This window comes from Salvelinus namaycush, chromosome 26 (genome assembly GCF_016432855.1).
Source record: "Salvelinus namaycush isolate Seneca chromosome 26, SaNama_1.0, whole genome shotgun sequence".
NCBI classification, from domain to species: Eukaryota; Metazoa; Chordata; class Actinopteri; order Salmoniformes; family Salmonidae; genus Salvelinus; species Salvelinus namaycush.
Genome location: NC_052332.1, coordinates 35,383,753 through 35,407,191, shown reverse-complemented (window position 1 = coordinate 35,407,191; position 23,439 = coordinate 35,383,753).

Here is a 23,439-nt window from a genome sequence, read left to right as displayed (position 1 = left end):
AGCGAAATGTGTTGATGGACTTCAACATAAAAACTAGATAAGTTCCTGCTCTTTAAAGCTAAAAGAGAAGTTGTCAAAAGCATTATTCTCTATTTGTTATACATTATACATGAATTCCTTGGTCAGTAACGGTTGTGATACAGTCAGTTCAGTAGATGCAAAGTGATGTGGGTTTAGTGATGCTAGTAAGAGCTCCACTGGGGAGGGGTTACACAGTCCACAACAACATAAATGTGACGAGACATTTGCTCAGGAGGAAACACTGTTTTGCTCCCTGATGCACATAAGCAAAAGATAAAGAGAGAATGTAGTGTACATGAATCAAGTACAATGACATCTACAGTACTAGATGTAGAATCTTCATCAGAAGATGTATTTTACTTATGAGTTGAGGCTATTTATCTGGTGTTTACATTGAAATCACATGGTAAAATGGTAATTACTAGCTTGGTTCCGGATATGTTTGTGCTCTTGCCAGCTCCATTGTTGTCAGTGTCAAGCCAAACATGACAATTAGTGACATTGAGTTTGCTAGGTAATTACAGTGCCTTCAGAAAGTATTCATACCCCTTTCCCGTTTCCACATTTTGTTGTGTTACTGCCTGAATTTAAAATGTATTAAATTGAGATTTCGTGTCATTTTTCAACAAACAACACCCCATAATGTCAAAGTGGAACTACAGTACCAGTCAAAAGTTTGGACACACCTACTCATTCAAGGGTTTTTCTTTATTTTTACTATTTTCTACATTGGAGAATAATAGTGAAGACATCAAAACTATGAAATAACACATATGAAATCATGTAGTAACCAAAAAACTGTTAAACAAATGTAACTCTTCAAAGTAGCCAGCCTATTGCCTTGATGACAGCTTTGCACACTCTTGGTATTCTCTCAAACAGCTTCACCTGGAATGCTTTTCCAACAGTCTTGAAGGAGTTCCCACATATGCTGAGCACTTGTTGGCTGCTTTTCCTTCACTCTGCGGTCCAACTCATCCCTAACCATCTCAATTGGGTTGAGGTCGGGTGATTGTGGAGGCCAGATTATCTGATGCAGAACTCCGTCACTCTCCTTCTTGGTCAAATAGCCCTTACACAGCCTGGAGGTGTGTTGGGTCATTGTCCTGTTGAAAAACAAATGATAAGTGCAAACCAGATGGGAGGACGTAGCGCTGCAGAATGCTGTGGTAGCCATGCTAATTAAGTGTGCCTTGAATTCTAAATAAATCGCTGACAGTGTCACCAGCAAAGCACCCCCACACCATCACACCTCCTCCTCCATGCTTCATGGTGGGAACCACACATGATCATCCATTCACATACTCTGCGTCTCACAAAGATGCGGCGGTTGGAACTAAAAATCGCCAATTTGGACTCATCAGACCAAAGAACAGATTTCCACCGGTCTTATGTCCATTGCTCGTGTTTCTTTGCAGCAATTCGACCATGAAGGCCTGATTCACGCAGTCTCCTCTGAACAGTTGACGTTGAGATGTGTTCTTTACTTGAACTCTGTGAAGCATTTATTTTGGGTGCAGTCTGGTGCAGTTAACTCTAATGAACTTATCCTCTGCAGCAGAGGTAACTCTGCTGGTGCCGAAGAAAATGGCTGACGTTTTACGTTCTCCCAACCAATTGTGCAATTTTGTTCATTTTTTTGGCATTTTGTGTAACTTATTTTTTTACTTATTGTGTACATAATGTTGCTGCCACCATCTCTTATGACCGAAACAACTTCTGGACATCAGAACAGCGATTACTCACCGCGGATTGGAAAAAACCTTTTCCTTTAACGAGTCCGACGAGAAGGATATCATGCTTTCACTGGAACAGGCCCAGATCCCCACCTTTTGTGTGAAGAAAAGACGCAGGAAAAATGGCCGCAGATCAGGCATCCTTCTGAAGATCCGTAGGCGAGCGAGTAAACTCCCACTGCCATCCGTTCTTCTTGCTAACATGCAATCATTGGATAATAAAATTGATGACCTACGATTAAGATCACCCTACCAACGGGACATTAGAAACTGTAACATCTTATGTTACAGACCTATATCTATCCTACCCTGCCTTTCTAAGGTCTTTGAAAGCCAAGTTAACAAACAGATTACCGACCATTTCGAATTCCCACCGTACCTTCTCCGCTATGCAATCTGGTTTCAGAGCTGGTCATGGGTGCACCTCAGCCACGCTCAAGGTCCTAAACAATATCATAACTGCCATCGATAAGAGACATTACTGTGCAGCACTATTCATCGACCTGGCCAAGGCTTTCGACTCTGTCAATCACCACATTCTTATCGGCAGACTAAACAGCCTTGGTTTCTCAAATGACTGCCTCGCCTGGTTCACCAACTACTTCTCAGACAGAGTTCAGTGTGTCAATTTGGAGGGCCTGTTGTCCGGACCTCCGGCAGTCTCTATGGGGGTGCCACAGGGTTCAATTCTCGGGCCGACTCTCTTCTCTGTATACATCAATGATGTCGCTCTTGCTGCTGGTGATTCTCTGATCCACCTCTACGCAGACGACACCATTCTGTATACTTCTGGCCCTACTTTGGACACTGTGTTAACTAACCTCCAGACGAGCTTCAATACCATACAACTCTCCTTCCGTGGCCTCTAACTGCACTTAAATGCAAGTAAAATTAAATGCATGCTCTTCAACCGATCGCTGCCCACACCTGCCCGCCCACCCAGCATCACTACTTTGGACGGGTCTGACTTAGAGTATGTGGACAACTACAAATACCTAGGTGTCTGGTTAGACTGTAAACTCTCCTTCCAGACTCACATTAAGCATCTCCAATCCAAAATTAAATCTAGAATCGGCTTCCTATTTGCAACAAAGCATCCTTCACTCATGCTGCCAAACATACCCTCGTAAAACTGACCATCCTACCGATCCTCAACTTCGGCGATGTTATTTACAAAATAGCCTACAACACTCTACTCAACAAATTGGATGCAGTCTATCACAGTGCCATCCGTTTTGTCACCAAAGCCCCATAAACTACCCACCACTGCGACCTGTACACTCTCGTTGGCTGGCCCTCGCTTCAAACTCGTCGCCAAACCCACTGGCTTCAGGTCATCTACAAGTTTCTGATAGGTAAGGCCCCGCCCTATCTCAGCTCACTTCTCGCCATAGCAGCACCCACCCGTAGCATGCGCTCCAGCAGGTATATCTCTCTAGTCACCCCCAAAGCCAATTCCTCCTTTGGCGCCTTTCCTTCCAGTTCTCTGCTGCCAATGACTGGAATGAATTGCAAAAATCACTGAAGCTGGAGACTCTTACCTCCCTCACTAGCTTTAAGCTAGTCTGAGCAACTGTCTGAAGCTGTCTGAGCAGCTCACAGATCACTGCACCTGTGCATAGCCCATCTGTAAATAGCCCATCCAACTACCTCATCCCCATACTGTATTTATTTATTTATCTTGCTCCTTTGCACGCCTGTATCTTTACTTGCACATTCATCTTCTGCACATCAATCACTCTATTGTCTAATTGGTATTGTCACGACTTCCGCCGAAGTCGGCCCTTCTCCTTGTTCGGGTAGTGTTCGGCGGTCAACGTCACCGGCTTTCTAGTCACCACCGATCCATTTTTCAGTTTCGTTTTGTTTTGTCTGTATTACACACACCTGGTTTCAATTCCCCTATCATGTTCCCTATTTAACCCTCTGGCATACATTTCTGTTCTGTCCGTGATTGTTTGTTTCGTTAGTGGTTGTTGTTGGTGCATGTGTGTTTGTTATATTCCCATTGAGGAATTTTTGCTTGTATTTTGAGTAAACGCCGTTGTTTTGCTCAACACCTGTGTCCTGCGCTTGACTCCGCTACATCTCTGCACACAAACCCTGACAGGTATGTTGTAATTACTTCGCCACCATGGCCTATTTATTGCCTTACCTCCCTTTTCTTACCTCATTTGCACACAGTGTATATAGATACAGTTATTGACTGTATGTTTTGTTTATTCCATGTGTAACTCTGTGTTGTTGTATGTGTCGAACTGCTTTGCTTTATTCTTGGCCAGGTCGCAGTTGTAAATGAGAACTTGTTCTCAACTTGCCTACCTGGCTAAATAAAGGTGAAATAAATACAAAAATACAAAATTCACCGTGACGAGGCTGAACGACGATATGGACAATATAGAGCTAGCGGGATTTTCCATGCACCGGCAGAACAGAGACGCTACCTCTGGTAAGACGAGGGGTGGGGGTGTGTGTCTATTTGTCAATAACAGCTGGTGCGCGATGTCTAATATTAAAGAAGTCTCGAGGTATTGCTCGCCTGAGGTAGAGTACCTTATGATAAGCTGTAGACCACACTATTTACCAAGAGAGTTCTCATCTATATTATTCGTAGCAGTCTATTTACCACCACAGAACGAAGCTGGCACTAAGACCGCTCTCAACCAACTCTATAAGGCCATAAGCAAAGAAGAAAATGCTCACCCAGAAGCGGCACTCTTAGTGGCCTAGGACTTTAATGCAGACAAACTTAAATCAGTTTTACCACATTTTTACCAGCATGTCACATGTGCAACCAGAGAAAAAAAATCCTAGACCACCTTTACTCCACACACAGAGATGCATACAAAGCTCTCCCCCGCCCTCCATTTGGCAAATCTGACCATAATTATATCCTCCTGATTCCTGCTTACAAGCAAAAACTAAAGCAGGAAGTACCAGTGACTTGCTCAATATGGAAGTGGTCAGATGACGTGGATGCTACATTACAGGACTGTTTTGCTAGCACAGACTGGAATATGTTCCGGGATTCATCCAATGGCATTGAGGAGTACACCACCTCAGTCATCGGCTTCATCAATAAGTGCAATAATAAGTGTACGTACATATCCCAACCAGAAGACCTGGATTACTGGCAACATCCTCATCGAGCTAAAGGCTAGAGCTGCCGCTTTCAAGGAGCGGGAGACGAATCAGGGTGCTTATAAGAAATCCCGCTATGCCCTCAGAGGAACCACAAACAAGCAAAGCGTCAATACAGGATTAAGATTGAATCCTAATACACTGGCTCTGATGCTGGTCGGATGTGGCATGGCTTCAAAACTATTATGGACTACAAAGGGAAACCCAGACGCGAGCTGCCCAGTGACGTGAGCCTACCAGATGAGCTAAATGCCTTGCAACACTGAAGCATGCATGAGAGCACCAGCTGTTCTGGTTGACTGTGTGATAACGCTCTCAGTAGCCGGTGTGAGCAAAACCTTAAACAGGTCAACATTCACAAAGCCGCTGGGCCAGACGGGTTACCAGGACGTGTACTCAAACCATGCGCATACCAACTGGCAAGTGTCTTCACTAACATTTTCAACTTCTCCCTGACCGAGACTCTTATACCTACATGTTTCAAGCAGACCACCATTGTCCCCATGCCCAAGGAAGCGAAGGTAACCTGCCTAAATGACTACCGCCCCGTGGCACTCACGTCGGTAGCCATGAAGTGCTTTGAAAGGCTGGTCATGGCTCACATCAACAGCATCCTCCTGGACACCCTAGACCCACTCCAATTCGCATACCGCCCCAACAGATCCACAGATGACGCTGTCTCAATTGCACACCACACTGCCCTTTCTCACCTGGACAAAAGGAACACCTATGTGAGAATGCTGTTCATTGAGTACAGCTCCAGCGTTCAACACCATAGCGCCCACGAAGCTCATCACTAAGCTAAGGACTCTGGGACTAAACACATCCCTCTGCAACTGGATCCTGGACTTCCTGATGGGCTGCCCCCAGGTGGTAAGAGTAGGCAAGAACACATCTGCCACGCTGATCCTTAACACTGGGGCCCCTCAGGGGTGTGTACTTAGTCCCCCACTGTATTCCCTGTTCACCCACGACTGCATGGCCAAACACAACTCCAACACCATCATTAAGTTTGCTGATGACACAACAGTGGTAGGCCTGATCACCGACAACGATGAGACAGCCTATAGGGAGGAGGTCAGAGACCTGGCAGTGTGGTGCCAGGACAACAACCTCTCCCTCAATGTGAGCACGACTAAGGAGCTGATCGTGGACTACAGGAAAGGCGGGCCGAACAGGCCCCCATTAACATTGACAGGGCTGTAGTGAAGCGGTTCGATAGTGTCAAGTTCCTTAGTGTCCACATCACCAATGAACTATCATGGTCCAAACATACCAAGACAGTCGTAAAGAGGGCATAACAAAACCTTTTCCCCTCAGGAGGCTGAAAAGATTTGGCATGGGTCCCCAGATCCTCAAAAGGTTCTACAGCTGCACCATTGAGAGCATCCTGACCGGTTGCATCATCGCCTGGCATCTGACCGCAAGGCGCTACAGAGGGTAGTGTGAACGGCGCAGTACATCACTGGGGCCAAGCTTCCTGCCATCCAGGACCAATATAATAGTCGGTGTCAGAGGAAAGCCCATAAAATTATCAGAGACTCCAGTCACACAAGTTATAGACTGATTTCTCTGCTACCCCAAGGCAAGCGGTAAGTATAAGACCAAGAGGCTCTTCAACAGCTTCTACCCCCAAGCCATAAGACTGCTGAACAATTAACTAAATCGCCACCGAACAATCACCCCCCCCCCCCCCCCCCCCCCCCTTGTACACTGCTGCTACTGCTACTCACTGTTTATTATCTATGCATAGTCACTTCAACCCCACCTACATGTACAAATTACCTCAACTAACCTGTACCCCCGAACACTGACTCGGTACCGGTGCCCCCTGTATATAACCTCATTATTGTTATTCTTATTGTGTTACTTTTTTATTATTACTTTTTATTTTAGTTTATTTGGTAACTGCACTGTTGCTTAAGGGCTTGTAAGTAAGCATTTCACGGAAAGTCTGTTGTATTTGGCGCATGTGACAAATACATTTTGATTTGATTTGATTTTAACTCTGGGGCTTCCTATCCTGTGGCGATCCTCATGAGAGCCAGTTTCATCATTGATAGTTTGTGCAACTGCACTTGACGAAACGCTCAAAGTTCTTGAAATGTTCCGTATTGACTGACCTTCATGCCTTAAAGTAATGATGGACTGTCATTTCTCCTTGCTTAGTTGAGCTGTTCTTGCCATATTATGGACTTGGTCTTTTACCAAATAGGGCTATCTTCTGTATACAACCACTAACTTGTCACAAGACAACTGATTGACTCAAACGCATTAAGTAGGAAAGAAATTCCATAAATTAGCTTTTAACAAGGCATTCCAGGTGACTACCTCATAAAGCTGGTTGAGAGAATGCCAAGTTTGTGCAAAGCTGTTATCAAGGCAAAGGGTGGCTACTTTGAAGAATCTCAAATATAAAATATATACTTGTTTAGTTACTTTCATAATTTTGATGTCTTCACTATTATTCAACAATGTAGAAATAGTAAAACAAATAAAGTAAAACCCTTGAATGAGTATGTGTGTCCAAAGTTTTGACTGGTACTGTATGTTTATAGAAATGCTTACTAATTAATAAAACATTTAAAGCTAAAATGTCCTGAGTCAAGAAGTATTCACGCCCATTGTTATGGCAAGCCTAAATAAGTCCTGCAGTAAACAACAGCTTAACAAGTCACATAATACGTTGGACTCTTTGTGCAATAATAGTGTTTAACATGATTTTTTAATGACTACCTCATCTCTGTACCCCACACATACAATTATCGGTAAGGTCCATCAGTCGAGTAGTGAATTTCAAACACATATTCAACCACAAAGACCAGGGAGGTTTTCCAATGCCTCACAAAGAAGGGCACCGATTGGTAGATACAAAAATAAAATAAAAAAGAGACATTGAATATCCCTTTGAGCATAGTGAAGTAAATTACACTTTGGATGGTGTATCAATACACCCAGTCACTACAAAGATACATACGTCCTTCCTAAATACTGTAAGTTGCCGGAGAGGAAAGAAACCGCTCAGGGACTTCACCAAGAGGCAAAAGGTGACTTTAATTAAAACAGTTACAGAGTTTAATGGCTGTGATAGGAGAAAACTGAGAATGGATCAACAACATTGTAGTTACTTCACAATACTAAGCTAAATGAAAGAGTGAAAAGAAGGGAGCCTGAACAGATTAAAACAATTCCACAACATGCATCCTGTTTGCAAGAAGGTACTCAAGTAAAACTGCAAAAAAATGGGCAAAGAAATTAACCTCATGTCCTGAATAACAAGTGATGGAGTTTTTTAGGACATTTTTTTATGGACTAGAGCTAAGCACAGACAAAATCCTAGAGGAAAACCTGGTTCAGTCTGCTTTCCAACAGACACTGGAAGACAAATTCACCTTTCAGCAGGACAATAACCTAAATCAAAAAGCCAAAGCAGTTGCTTACTGAGATGACATTGAATGTTCTTGAGTGGTATATTTACAGTTTTGACTTAAATCAGCTTGAAATCTATGGCAGTTTAGCAATGATCAACAACCAACTTGACAAATCTTGAATAATTTTTTTAATGTGCAAATATTGTGCAAAGCTCACCCATAAAGACTCACAGCTAATTACCTTGAAGAACCAATTACCACAAAAAAAACACTAGGTGATTGAGCACCGTAAAGGATCAAGCCTTACAGAAAATTGTCATGGGAAATCATAGTGTTTTGGCATAATAGGAAAAAGTGTATTGCAGAATATTGCACAAACTCCTTTGGGAAATAAATGCATAAGCTTGGTTGATTCAGTGTTAGTGTTACTTTTGAGCACAGGCAATCTCACTGTCTATGTCTCTCTCCTAAACATAAATACACACAAAAAACACAACTTTGCAGCATACTAGCCTTTTACTCGGTCCAGTGTTAGCTTTTTCTTGTCCAGTGAGGTTAAGGCCGTGCTCATGCTTAGTGACTCTATGCTACCACTGAAATAAAATGGAGTATGGAGAGAAAACATCAGAGGGTTTACAGGTTATGCAACAGAACGTCACAGTCACAGTCCCCCAGAATGACTTACCATGGTGACTATGACGTCCTGTGGTAGCAGACGTTGCTTCTGGAGCACCGGGGTCATTGCTTCCTGTAGAGTTCCATTGGACGTCACCACAATACCCACTGTCTTCCCTGTGGACACTATCTCCACCCTGAGAAATACTTTTTGTCTGGTTGTATGATTTATTTAATTACAGGATAATAACATTGTCTTCCCTATGACTTATGACTTATGACCTATATACTCCCTCTGTGTCATTTTTCTAATTGATGAAGGCCATTGATGAAGGCCGAAATGTCCAGCTTTTAATAGTGACACGTTGTTTAATGTTGAGCAAGCATGGAGCCTTTCCTTTTCAAGGATAAATAAAAGTCATGGAATATCAGGATGTGGTCACTCATGCAAAAGTCACGCTGAGCTCCAGAAAAACCTGCTGTTCCTTCAGAACTGAGCTGTCCTGGTCCAGAGAGAGGGGTTTCTGTGGAGGAACCAGAGAACAGAAAGAGAACAAACAGGACAGGTACATCAACAATAGAAACTCTTTTCCACCTATGATGTTGCTAAGTGACAGACAGACACCATTTTGGGTTAAACCAATAGTTTCATTCCAGGAGCTATTATGAACAATTCCATGTAGCGTTCATGTGTGTGTCATGTGTACAAGATTTTCCTCTTGTAGGACAATAAACGTGATTCTGATTCTTAGGCCGTCATTGTAAATAAGAATTTGTTCTTAACTGACTTGCCTGATAAATAAAGGTTAAATAAAATACAAATATTCTGCTTATTACACAGTTGGCCTCTGCTCTGCATGTAGGAGCCAACTCTGACTGAGGCTCAACTTGTCCTTGCCCTGCAGGTAGATGATGGCATCCGAGAGGGGGAAGCTTTTCTTCTCACAGAGCCCAGTCAGCATGGTGTAGATGGAAAGTCCAGCACTGGCTGGAGCCAGGGAGGCAGTACCGTCAGGTAGGAACACACAGCAGTTCTCAGCCTGGGCCGCACGCCAACGCTCTCTCTCCAACTGCTGCGGGGAAAGGGGGCAAAAGTCACAAGTTAATTCAAAGGGAGATGTTGTCGGAACATATTTTATGATATAGTTAGAGCTTGGTGTGTGGTGTGCTTACCTCTATTGCATTGAGGAGAGACCCCGGCCTGGCACTCCTCTGTAGGACTGCAGCAAGGTCAGCAAGCTCTGCTAAGGGAATGGGGTGCATTATATTCAGCTGCAGGTACACTCTTAGAAAAAAAGGATCTATTTGAAATCTAAAAGGGTTTTGGATTCCATGTAGAACCCTTTCCACAGAGGGTTCTACCTGAAACCCAAAATGATTCTACCTGGAACCAAAAAGGGCTCTAACTAGAACCAAAAAGAGTTCTCCTATGGGGACAGCCGAATAACCCTTTTTTCAAATAATGTACAGTAGGTCACCGTACCAGAAACGTCATATACTGTACCGTAAACTCTGAACCAATGCTATCCCCATTGTATTATACTGTACCTCCCCACGAGCACCTCTTTTCCTGAAGTTTGTCTCTGGTCAACTTGTTCTGTAGAGCTTTCATCTTCTTCTCTGCTCCCTCGTCCACATCCAAAGGAAGAGACTTTCCTGGTTTGACCTTTGGTTTCTAAGAACAATACTCAGTCATGAGTTGGTTTATGCACAAACATTATAGCCAAGCTTCACAATACTGTACAGTACCTTTTGGGGTTTCTGGTCAGCCTTGTGCCTGTCACTGAGAGAGGCGCTGTCAGTCCCAGCAGTTTTCCTGGTTGCTGTGCTCTTCGAGCGGGGTCCCACCTCAGGTAGAGGCCTGCCCTCCACATTGGCCAACATGCAGCTCTGGTAGAGCTGGGAGCGAACAAAGCTGTCAAACTTCATCAGCTTGAAGACCTGAAGTGAGAGAGAGACAGAGGAAAAGCCTCGTCAAGTCAGGCAGCACAACCCTGTTTGTTAATAAACTCAGTTTTCCATGGCATTTCTTATTTGTGCTACTGTGTTTCCCACAGCAATACATGGGCATGCTACTGTATGGGGAATAGAGGAATATTTCATTATTTTCTAGTGAGCCTTGGTACAGTAGATTATATTGTCCTGAATGACTCAGTTGGTAGAGTAAGGCCCTTACAATGCCAGGATTGTGGGTTTGCTTCCCAGGGCCACCCATATGTAAAAACTGTATGCACGCGTCACTTTAGATAATCTGCTAAATGGAATTGTATTTTAATATACTTTATAATGATGTGTCCATGGTGGTGTACCTGTTTTTGGGTCTTGTGATACATGTCAAGGTGAGGGTTTATCACGTCCCACTCCTCAATGCGGACTGTGTCATTAATGTTGATGGGATGGGAAGCACTGCCTGAGAGGTAGGTGTTGTAGATGGAGCGAGCCTCCGGGCTTAACTGGACAGGAGAGAAACATGGTCAGACCCTGACTCATAGAGACCCCTCTTAGACTATCAAACTTTCCAAATCCCTTTTCATCTGTGAAGTACCTTCTCTTTCTAATTGGCTGGGATCTGTCGGAACTTCTCACATGCCTTCCAAAATAAGGTGTTCTCAGCACTGACCTCCGACTTCAGGAAAGCCTGTCGGTTTAAACAGAAAAACATTTCTGTCACCAATTTCTACCCAGCAGCCACAATACATTATCACCAGGCATCATCTTCAGCCTGATTTGACGCTGTCTGAGAACTATTATTTGACCTTAGCACGACTTTATATTTGACTTATATTGTTTACACTGATATTTCTGTCAAGCACACACACATCCCTCTATTCTCCACAGGCCTCATAATCCAGACTGGCAAATCTCATCTTTAAGTGACTCATGCGTGGGCCTCTTTCTCATTCTAATTTCTTGGGAAATTTGACAATCAATCCTTGTAGCGGAGCTTAGTTTTGTGTCCTAGTCAGTAAAATGCTTTAAAATAGGAGCCATCACTTCAGATAACAATTTGTCATCTAAAGTGATGTAAACTAAACGGTTGGGTTGACAATGTAATTGTTCTAAATTACTTCATTTATCGCTTCAAAACAATGGGCCCTCCTTGAAACAAACACACGAGACCAATAAACAGACTAGCACAAAAACTCTGTATACAACAGATCATCATGGCATAAGCTTGAAAGATTGTATACGGTCAGCTTGAGCCCTCACAGTGAAGTATAGGACACTGCAGGAGCCTCTCCAAGCTGACAGCCCAACTGGTCAACTTCCCCACATCACTGGCTTCCTCACTGGGCACTGTGGGGAGATTGGAGTTACTGCTGGAACACAGGCCTACACTGGCCCCTTGCGCCTCTGGCACCACATTCAACTCTGGAGACATTACAGTTTTTCTCAGTCGCTTTGGTGCATTTCTTAGATCAAAAGTGCAATTCTTGATACTACTTGTACAAATTCCAAATCATCTAGTCACTTGTGCACATCATTAAAGCAATTTCTTATTCCTTTGAACAAATTGCAATTGATAATGTACAAGTGTCAGCTTTTTTCCACATTATCAATTGCTCATGTCATGTTGATCAAAATATAGTAGATGGTTCTCTGTTGAATAGTCTTACCCCTCAAAACATCTAGGCATTAGTTCCTTGCATAAGCCATTACATGCAAAATTGTTGAACTATTTGTCATAAACTGTCAAGCATAGTTTTACACATTTCTATTAGACCTTTTGTACAAAAACGTGAATTGATGAATCGTGCAGGTGAAATTGACCCTCACTCATGAAGGAATGTAAAGTGTTAGTTCAACCAACAATCAACCAGTTGTCTAAATTGCTCAAAGGTGCATCTCATGAAGAATCAATTGGCAAGCATATATAGACAGACCACAACACAGAGTTGCAATTTTCCAATAATGGATGGACCAGGAAACGAACAGGGTCAACAGCCAAGAGGAGGAAGAAGAGGAGCAAGGATGCGTGGTGGAAGGCAAAACAGAGGAAGAGACAGAAGAGGACATAGGCGCATATCTGATGACATAAGGGCCACTATTGTAGACCATGTTGTCAATCATGGCCTTACAATGGCTGAGGCGGGTCGAAGGGTGCAGCCGAATATTGGGAGATCAACCGTGTCCTCAATAGTTCAAACGTTTCGAAGAGAGAACAGGTATGTCCACCAATGTACAGTGCACTGTTACTGTATATGAGCAGTATACTGTATACTTCCTACAATGCTTCATATTACAGTAGTCCACTTGTATTTCACAGCATACAGAAATATACTCTATACAGATACATGCTGCACCTTACATGCACCCACCTGTATGTTTTACAGTAAAATGTGTGTTCGCATAGTTTTTGTCTATGTGAAAGTGTGCGATGCATCACTGCATTTTTCCCCACATAGGACTGCAAGATTACCTCAAACCGGTGGCAGAGGACGCCTTTTCACACCTCAACAGGAGGAGGCTATTTGCACCATGGTCCGAGCAAACAATGCCATGAGACTCAGGGAAATACAAAGGACCATTATAGAAGACAACGTTGTCTTTGAAAACATCCATACGGTTAGCATCTCAACCATCGACAGGGTGCTGCATAGAAACCAGATGAGTATGAAACAGCTGTACCGTGTACCATTCCAAAGGAATGAGGACAGAGTTAAGGAGCTACGGTACCAGTATGTACAGGTAAAACGTATATCTATGTAACTACTTTACAGCAACATTTTATAGTGATACATAGTACAGTAAGCTTAAACTGCACACATTTCCATTGCTGTGGAAGGAACATGCAATATATGTACATTTTATGTCACACTTCCTTACCAAAACAAATTCAACTGTGTGTTCTGGGATATAGCGTATAATGGAGTTGGAATCAAGTGAACCCTCTCACAACTTTGTATACGTGGATGAGGCTGGCTTCAACCTGACCAAATGCAGAAGGCGGGGTCGGAATATCATCGGTCACAGAGCTACTGTGGATTTGCCAGGCCAACGGGGAGGAAATATCAGCATGTGTGCTGCTATTTCGGAGCATGGTGTCCTAACCCATATCCCCCTTATAGGGCCATACAACACCCAGCATCTACTCAACTTTTTAGAGACTCTCTACAGGGCTCTCATCCCTGATGATGAGAGGGGTCTGTTTAGAGAGGATTTGCCAAAGTATGTGGTCATTTGTGATAATGTGAGTTTCCATCGATCAAACATCATAAGGCAATGGTTTGTGACCCACCCAAGGATGCTCATAGAATTCCTCCCACCTTATTCACCATTCCTTAACCCAATTGAGGAGTTCTTTTCAGCATGGAGGTGGAAGGTGTACGATCGTCAGCCACACACACAGATGACCCTGCTGGCTGCAATGGATGCAGCATGTGAGGACATCACAGTAGACGCCTGCAGAGGATGGATAAGGCATTCCAAAAGATTCTTTCCACGTTGCATTGGAAGGGAAAATGTCCGGTGTGATGTGGATGAGAATATGTGGGCCGACAGACAGGAACGTCTGGTTGTGTAGAGACAGGACAACAGTGCTGCGGGCAAAGTTGTGCCTTAGGGGTGGTTTCCTGTGTTTCTTTCTAATTTAGTTTTTTTTCCTTTGTGCCCCTTGGGTTGTCCAGTCTCTTTCAATCAATAACCCACATACAGTAATATGTAAATAGTACTGTTGAAATTGATATATGCCATAGAAGTGCAGCCTTGTGCATTTTCAATACAGTAACTGTCATCCAAACTGTAGCCTAAGTTTACATCAGGTAATACTGTCAAAGTACACAGTTACATTGACAACATGCCTAAACATATTGACGACCTTGTTCGAGAACAATGACTCAATGACTTATCATTCTGATGACACTGACATGATCATTGGCATGAATATTTACTTTTGAGAGATGTACTAAGGATTTTTAGTGACTGACTAGCTTTAGAAACATATCTATTGTATATTGCAGTTTGTACAAATTGTTCTGAGAAATGCACTTATTATTCTGCACATGTTAGGGATGATGTGAAAAATGCACCAAAGCGACTGAGAAAAACTGTAACAACAGGGCTGTATTAGATGTAATACAGAAACTACAATGTATGCTTCACTTTGAAATGTGTGATTTTGAATAGAGAACTTGAATTGTATTACTGTCTAAATTGGAAAGGCCAGAACCTAGGAAGAAACCTAGAGAGGAACCAGGGGTGGCCAGTCCTCTTCTGGCTGTGCCGGGTGGAGATTATAACAGAACATGGCCAAGATGTTCCCGGGACCACTGCGCCTCCCGGGTGGCGCAGTGGTCTAGGGCACTGCATCGCAGTGCTAGCTGCGCCACCAGAGTCTCTGGGTTCGCGCCCAGGCTGGGCTGGGTTCGCGCCCAGGCTCTGTCGCAGCCGGCCGCAACCGGGAGGTCCGTGGGGCGACGCACAATTGGCATAGCGTCGTCCGTGTTAGGGAGGGTTTGGCCGGTAGGGATATCCTTGTCTCAGTATGTAAAAAAAAAAAAAAAATGTAATAAAATGTATGCACTCTACTGTAAGTCGCTCTGGATAAGAGCGTCTGCTAAATGACTAAAATGTAAAAAATGTAAATGTATGTTCAAATGTTCATAGATGATCAGCAGGGTCAAATAATAATAATCACAGTGGTTGTCGAGGGTGCAGCAGGTCAGCACTTCAGGAGTAAATGTCAGTTGGCTTTTCATAGCTGATCATTCAGAGTATCTCTACCGCTCCTGCTGTCTCTAGAGAGTTGAAAACAGCAGGTCTGGGACAGGTAGCACGTCTGGTGAACAGGTCAGGGTTCCATAGCCGCAGGCAGAACAGCTGAATCTGGAGCAGCAGCACAGCCAGGTGGACTGGGGACAGCAAGGAGTCATCAGGCCAGGTAGTCCTGAGGTATGGTCCTAGGGCTCAGGTCCTCTGAGAGAGAGAAAGAAAGAGAGAGAAAGAGAGAGAGCATACTTAAATTCACACAGGACACCGGATGACAGGAGAAATACTCCAGATATAACAGACTGACCCTAGCCCCCCGACACATAATCTACTGCAGCATAAATACTGGAGGCTGAGACAGGAGCGGTCGGGAGACACTGTGGCCCCATCCAACGATACCCCCGGAGAGGGCCAAACAGGCAGGATATAACCCAACCCACTTTTCCAAAGCACAGCCCCCACACCACTAGAGGGATATCTTCAACCACCAACTTACCATCCTGAGACAAGGCTGAGTATAGTCCACAAAGATCTCCGCCACGGCACAACCCAAGGGGGGGCGCCAAACCAGATAGGAAGACCACGTCAGTGACTCAACCCACACAAGTGACGCACCCCTCCTAGGGACGGCATGGAAGAGTGTGTCCAAACTTTTGACTTGTTCTGTATGTCTCCATGTTTCAGCTCACCTCCATCAGATACTGCCAGACCCTGGAAGCACAGACATAAACCAGTGAATACATCTGCTTTGGATTAGGGAAACAACAATCAGAAACACAATGATTTAATATATGACGTACCATTTTTTGGGGGGGCATAAATCCTGTGATCTTTAGCAGACTTAGAGCTGAGACTGTGAGATAGACAGACACAGAGACAGGCAGACAGAGAGAGCGAGAGACAGACAGACAGACAGACAGACAGACAGACAGACAGACAGACAGACAGACAGACAGACAGACAGACAGACAGACAGACAGACAGACAGACAGACAGACAGACAGACAGACAGACAGACAGACAGACAGACAGACAGACAGACAGACAGACAGACAGACAGATTAAATCATAAACACACTGATAAATCCAATTTACTGCACATATATTGCATATTCCAATACTAGGAACATTGCCCTATTGCTTCAGTTCATTGAAAGATTCCAAGAGAGACATTGATAGATCACTGAAGAAGGGTTCCGGTAGTGTTCTTATCTGAACATACTTGCTTTGTACCGATTGCCACTTCCTAACTGCACAGAAAGTCTTGCCATAGAAACATGGCCAGAAAGTGTTGCCATAGCAACAAGACCACAAGCTGATGTGTGTGCACTCTACACAAACCTATGTCTCCTTTTGCCGCCTTGTCTGAAGCAATATTATTCTCATTCATGCAGACGCAATAGTATACACCAAAACATGAAATCAATACACTGAACAACACACAGCTTGGAAATAGTTTGTGGTATCTGAGTTTTCTGGGTGTTGGTCATACAGTATGTCAAACTGACCAATATTTCTGTGAAATATAACCTATAATTAATTACAATATGAGTTAAATAGTTTTCCTTCCAAAAATGTTTTTATGAAGTATGTTAAAAAGCAGCTTTTCTGTGTTGGAATGGTGTTGGTGTACCCCAACAACAGAATGGTGTGGATGTATACCGGTCATAAAAAGTATTCATACAGTATGAGCAGACCACTGACAGGCCAGCTCATCCTTCTCAGAGGATGACATTATCCTCTATCAGGAAATAACAAGCATTTTTTAAACAGTCTGTTTTAGATACAAGTTTGAGGTGGGGTTTTTGAAGTGTGTTTTCTCCGATTTATGCTCTAGTCAAAAATAGTAGAATAGGATGAGTCAACAACATTAATTTGGGTATAAGTTAACAGAATATGAACTTTTAAAAGTGAGATTTTCACTGGACAGTAAACCATGAGAAACTGCCAGCCACTGTAAGTGACTTAACAAACGTTGTCACTACCATAAACCACAGCTCAGATTAAGTCTGATATTAGTTAATAATTAGTTGATCAATTATTTTTCTACATGTGAATTTTATTATAGATTTACCCTTGTGATATTCAGTGGTTTGATGCTGGTCCCAGTATTGTGTCTTCCAAGTCTCTGTCTGAGAGAAGTTCTCAGGGCAAAGTGAGAGAAACCTTTGGTGAACTCTTTAAACATGATTGTTTTCTGTAAAATATACTTTCAAAACACTCCATCATTGATCAGATATGGAACAAACGGAAAAATCACGTCACACTTGGCAAAACTCATATTACTTGTTTGAGCATGTTTCATACTCTCTGAAAACCGTAAACTTCCATAACAACCCAAGGCTAGCTGGCAAATTTGATCAGAGATAGCCCTAAGGGTTAGAGTTAGGGTTAGGAGCTCCAAGGGGATCTGATCAGAGATAGCCCAGAGGGTTAGAGTTCGGGTTAGGAGCTCCAAGGGGATCTGATCAAAGATAGCCCTAAGGGTTAGAGTTAGGGTTAGGAGATCCAAGGGGATCTGATCAGAGATAGCCCTAAGGGTTAGAGTTAGGGTTAGGAGATCCAAGGGGATCTGATCAGAGATAGCCCTAATGGTCACAATAGCTACAAGGCACAAAAAGAAATTCCCCCAAAAACCCACAATCCTCACAAGAGGCAGAATATCCACTGCACATGTTTAAATTAACATAAAAGTATTGTACCTTCTCTCTGGAATCTCCAGCTGTTTTCCTCAAAGGACAGTGGCAGGACGCAGAGGTCTCCATGGCCGTGGTGGAGCCTACTGGAGTAGACAGAGAGAGAAATGGCAGAAAAGGAAAGGTAAACAGCTTTGGGCCGCTGATGCCAGGAGACTGGTCTGGGGCTCACAGTGATGATGGCCTATCACTGAACAAAGACCATCACTGCCATAAACCAACAGCAATAATGGATATAAAACTCAATGGGTAGGAGACAGACACACACAGCAACCGCTCAGGGGAAAGTCTCAGGTAGTCTCCTCCTTCTCCATTCCAGTTTCACAGTGACTGTCTGTTCCTTAACCTGTGTGAACCAGTCAACATGTAACCCACTCATAACCCATTTTAACATAAACCAGCCTACATGTAATCCACCATAACCCATTTTAACATAAACCAGCCTACATGTAATCCACCATAACCCATTTTAACATAAACCAGCCCACATGTAATCCGCCATAACCCATTTTAACATAAACCAGCCTACATGCCCATATGGTCATTTAGACCTACACTGTATAGACCTGTGAGTACCGTGTTTTAATTCCTTAATTCAAGAAAATAATATTGACATCCATCCTTGTGTAATATACTCTATGTGACACCATTCACTGTAACATTGAATTATTTGCAGTTACCTAAACGTTAGATCTGCCTGTGGCTCAGTCATACTGAGAGTACCTGAGGAGAAAAGACGAGTGTGAGCTTGTAGGGCTGGCATCATGCGTACAGAATAATACTGGTGGATAAGTGTGGGAATGTGCGTCAGACGAATATGACTCATGGCAAGACGATGCATGGGTGGACGAGGACCAAATACTAAAACCAAACACAGAGACAATTTGCTTAGAAATTTGTGAGTCCAGAGAAATGTTTTTGTTTTGGGATAGAATAGAGTTTATCGGCAATAGAAAAGCAAAGAGATTCCAGGGTGCAATGGAAGTTTAAAACACAAATTGTCTCAGTAGTTTATGACATCATCAGAATAAGCTCCCAACCCCTTTTGTCTTCTTGTATGGCGTTATCCTCTCGCTCAACGTATCAGCAGCAGTGCAGCTTGGAACTGACCAGAGCTGGAGCAGACTGGGCCTCAAACCGGACTGAGTCAGACGTGCACTGTCAGGGCTCTCAGCTCTCACTCTAGGCTCTGTCTCAAATGGCACACTATTCCCTAGATAGTGCACTACTTTTGACCAGCGCTGGTCAAAGGTAGTGCACTATATAGGGAATAGGGTGTCATTTGAGACAGAGCCTAGAGACATCAGGCCACGAGACTGAGAGGTAGTCACCACTAGGATTACCTTCGCAACACCCTCTCCTCTTAGCAGTCCAGGTGTTTGTATTGCAGTGAGTAAGTAAGGAGGCCAAACAGAGCGGTTGATAGGGCTGCTATAGTTGTCATTTAATTTTATTCAGGGTTGCTTTCTCTAAAGTCTGATAATATTCCAAAATAATGTACAATCTTTTTTTGACTGTCTATTATATAATTTACAGTCATTTAACAGTCATTTGTGCTGGACTGCATTGTGTAAACTGTAGCAATCCGCCAGGATTGTGGGTTTGACTCCCACGGGGACAAGTACAAAAAAGTAAGAAAATGTATTCACTCACTACTGTAAGTCGCTCTGGATAAGAGCGTCCACTAAAGGACTAAAATGTAAATGTAAAACGCAATACCTCTTTGTTTTTTGTCACTCTGACAGTCTGGTTCAGCTGTTGCTCAGGGTTGGCACATTAATAATTGAGGATAGAGACTGGAGACTCGAGACTGTCACCCTCTGCAGCTATACAGGAGGGGAGGATGTCACTCACGACAATCACTGCAGGAGCAAAGTCAATTTAAGAAAGATTACTGTGACATAACTAAGGGGGACAGCCCAGACTGGCTCTATTGTGGCTCTGTCCCCTTTTAGAGGACAGTGAACAAAGACTACCCTACTTGGTTTATAATAGACCCAGACCAGGGAACTGCAGGCGTTTGTACTGAGAGAGGAAGAAAAGGACACCCAAGCTTCTAATTCTTTAGTAAAGGTCCTCTGATGGTAAAATGAAGTTGTGATTCTTTCAAATTTGAAACACTTTCATGAAGCAATTTTTGCTTCAAACACGTAACACAATAGAGAGACTCAAAAAAGACTTGAAGATTGGTTGGGCCTATGTTCTATTTTCCTCACACAAACATCCATGATGTCAAATATAACCATCTGATGGTGATCAATGAACCCCAGCTTGACTCTGACTGGATTTCCCTTGGTATTATTCACAAACAATCACTGCGTATTTCATCGATTCTGACATATCCTGGAGTGCATTGTACAAATGAGGTAAATCAATGTGTCTGAGTGGCAAAGGTTGATCCCCCGGGGCCCTTCACCACTCAATCTAAATTTAAACATGGCCATGTGTCCCACAGCTTCCAACAGGAGGTCCTATTGTAGATGAGGTAACCTTTACACGGGTCGTGACTACCTGACCAAGTTGAGAAGTCGGAAGATCCTCCTATTTCTACAATTTCTCTTCTTAAAAGCTGATTACAGATTTTAAACCTGACCATGACCCTGACCTTAACCTTAACCCTAAACATTAACCACACTGTTAACCTTATGCCAAACCATAACCTTTAATTAAGACCAAAAAGCTCCTTTTAGTTTTCATACATTTTTACAATATAGTTGACTTGACTTTGCAGTTTGGCCATCTAGTGAGAACCCTTTCCACATGACTGTGTCCACATACGTCAGTGTCCAAGAGGGACAGCATTAGTGTAGAGCTCAACACACCTACCTACCTCACCACTTGATTGAGAATTCTACCAAATGTATTTCATTATCTCCATTGAGAGGTATTGGGCTTGTTGTTAGACCCCTGTCAAGACTCATGTTCACACTACACACGTTTCTTTAAGTATTGATAAATGTTGATAAAATACTTTCTAATTCTTCAACTTATTTTTCAGCCTTCCTCTACGAATGAATTATATATCTCTTTCTAAATGTATCTTTCCTCTCCTCAGCAGCCTCCACTGTTCTCCAGCTGTATGAGCATGACTCAGAGGAATCAAAGGTTTTGGTCACCAATGAATGAATGGTCATACAGTATGTCATTCTGACTCAACATGTTTTGTTTTATTGTCTTACGTAAGGAAAACACAGAAACAATGTTTGAAACATTGAAACAGTAAACCAAGATTTTTGAGGAAAGCAGACTATGGAGAAGGATCACGGCTTAGAGGATAATGGGCAGAGACCAGAATAAAGCAAAATAAGGCAGATATTTTCCTTCTTCCAGCAGAGTGATGGAGAACCCTGGGTGTCCTGTAACATGTGGTGGTTCAGAGTGATGGAGAACCCTGGGTGTCCTGTAACAGGTGGTGGTTCAGAGTGATGGATCGCCCTGGGTGTCCTGTAACAGGTGGTGGTTCAGAGTGATGGATCGCCCTGGGTGTCCTGTAACAGGTGGTGGTTCAGAGTGATGGAGAACCCTGGGTGTCCTGTAACAGGTGGTGGTTCAGAGTGATGGAGAACCCTGGGTGTCCTGTAACATGTGGTAGTTCAGAGTGATGGAGAACCCTGGGTGTCCTGTAACAGGTGGTGGTTCAGAGTGATGGATCGCCCTGGGTGTCCTGTAACAGGTGGTGGTTCAGAGTGATGGAGAACCCTGGGTGTCCTGTAACAGGTGGTGGTTCAGAGTGATGGAGAACCCTGGGTGTCCTGTAACAGGTGGTGGTTCAGAGTGATGGAGAACCCTGGGTGTCCTGTAACAGGTGGTGGTTCAGAGTGATGGATCACCCTGGGTGTCCTGTAACATGTGGTGGTTCAGAGTGATGGAGAACCCTGGGTGTCCTGTAACAGGTGGTAGTTCAGAGTGATGGAGAGTCCTTTGTGTCCTGTAACAGGTGGTGGTTCAGAGTGATGGATCGCCCTGGGTGTCCTGTAACATGTGGTGGTTCAGAGTGATGGAGAACCCTGGGTGTCCTGTAACAGGTGGTGGTTCAGAGTGATGGAGAGTCCTTTGTGTTCTGTAACAGGTGGTGGTTCAGAGTGATGGAGAACCCTGGGTGTCCTGTAACATGTGGTGGTTCAGAGTGATGGAGAACCCTGGGTGTCCTGTAACAGGTGGTAGTTCAGAGTGATGGAGAGTCCTTTGTGTCCTGTAACAGGTGGTGGTTCAGAGTGATGGATCGCCCTGGGTGTCCTGTAACATGTGGTGGTTCAGAGTGATGGAGAACCCTGGGTGTCCTGTAACAGGTGGTGGTTCAGAGTGATGGAGAACCCTGGGTGTCCTGTAACAGGTGGTGGTTCAGAGTGATGGAGAACCCTGGGTGTCCTGTAACAGGTGGTGGTTCAGAGTGATGGATCGCCCTGGGTGTCCTGTAACAGGTGGTGGTTCAGAGTGATGGAGAACCCTGGGTGTCCTGTAACAGGTGGTAGTTCAGAGTGATGGAGAACCCTGGGTGTCCTGTAACAGGTGGTGGTTCAGAGTGATGGAGAACCCTGGGTGTCCTGTAACAGGTGGTGGTTCAGAGTGATGGAGAACCCTGGGTGTCCTGTAACAGGTGGTGGTTCAGAGTGATGGAGAACCCTGGGTGTCCTGTAACAGGTGGTAGTTCAGAGTGATGGAGAGTCCTTTGTGTCCTGTAACAGGTGGTGGTTCAGAGTGATGGATCGCCCTGGGTGTCCTGTAACATGTGGTGGTTCAGAGTGATGGAGAACCCTGGGTGTCCTGTAACAGGTGGTAGTTCAGAGTGATGGAGAACCCTGGGTGTCCTGTAACAGGTGGTGGTTCAGAGTGATGGATCGCCCTGGGTGTCCTGTAACAGGTGGTGGTTCAGAGTGATGGATCGCCCTGGGTGTCCTGTAACATGTGGTGGTTCAGAGTGATGGAGAACCCTGGGTGTCCTGTAACAGGTGGTGGTTCAGAGTGATGGAGAGCCCTGGGTGTCCTGTAACATGTGGTGGTTCAGAGTGATGGAGAACCCTGGGTGTCCTGTAACAGGTGGTAGTTCAGAGTGATGGAGAACCCTGGGTGTCCTGTAACAGGTGGTGGGGAGGATAATCCAGGTAAAGTCTTTAATGCATGGAAGGGAGGACCTGGAAGAGCAAGGGAGGG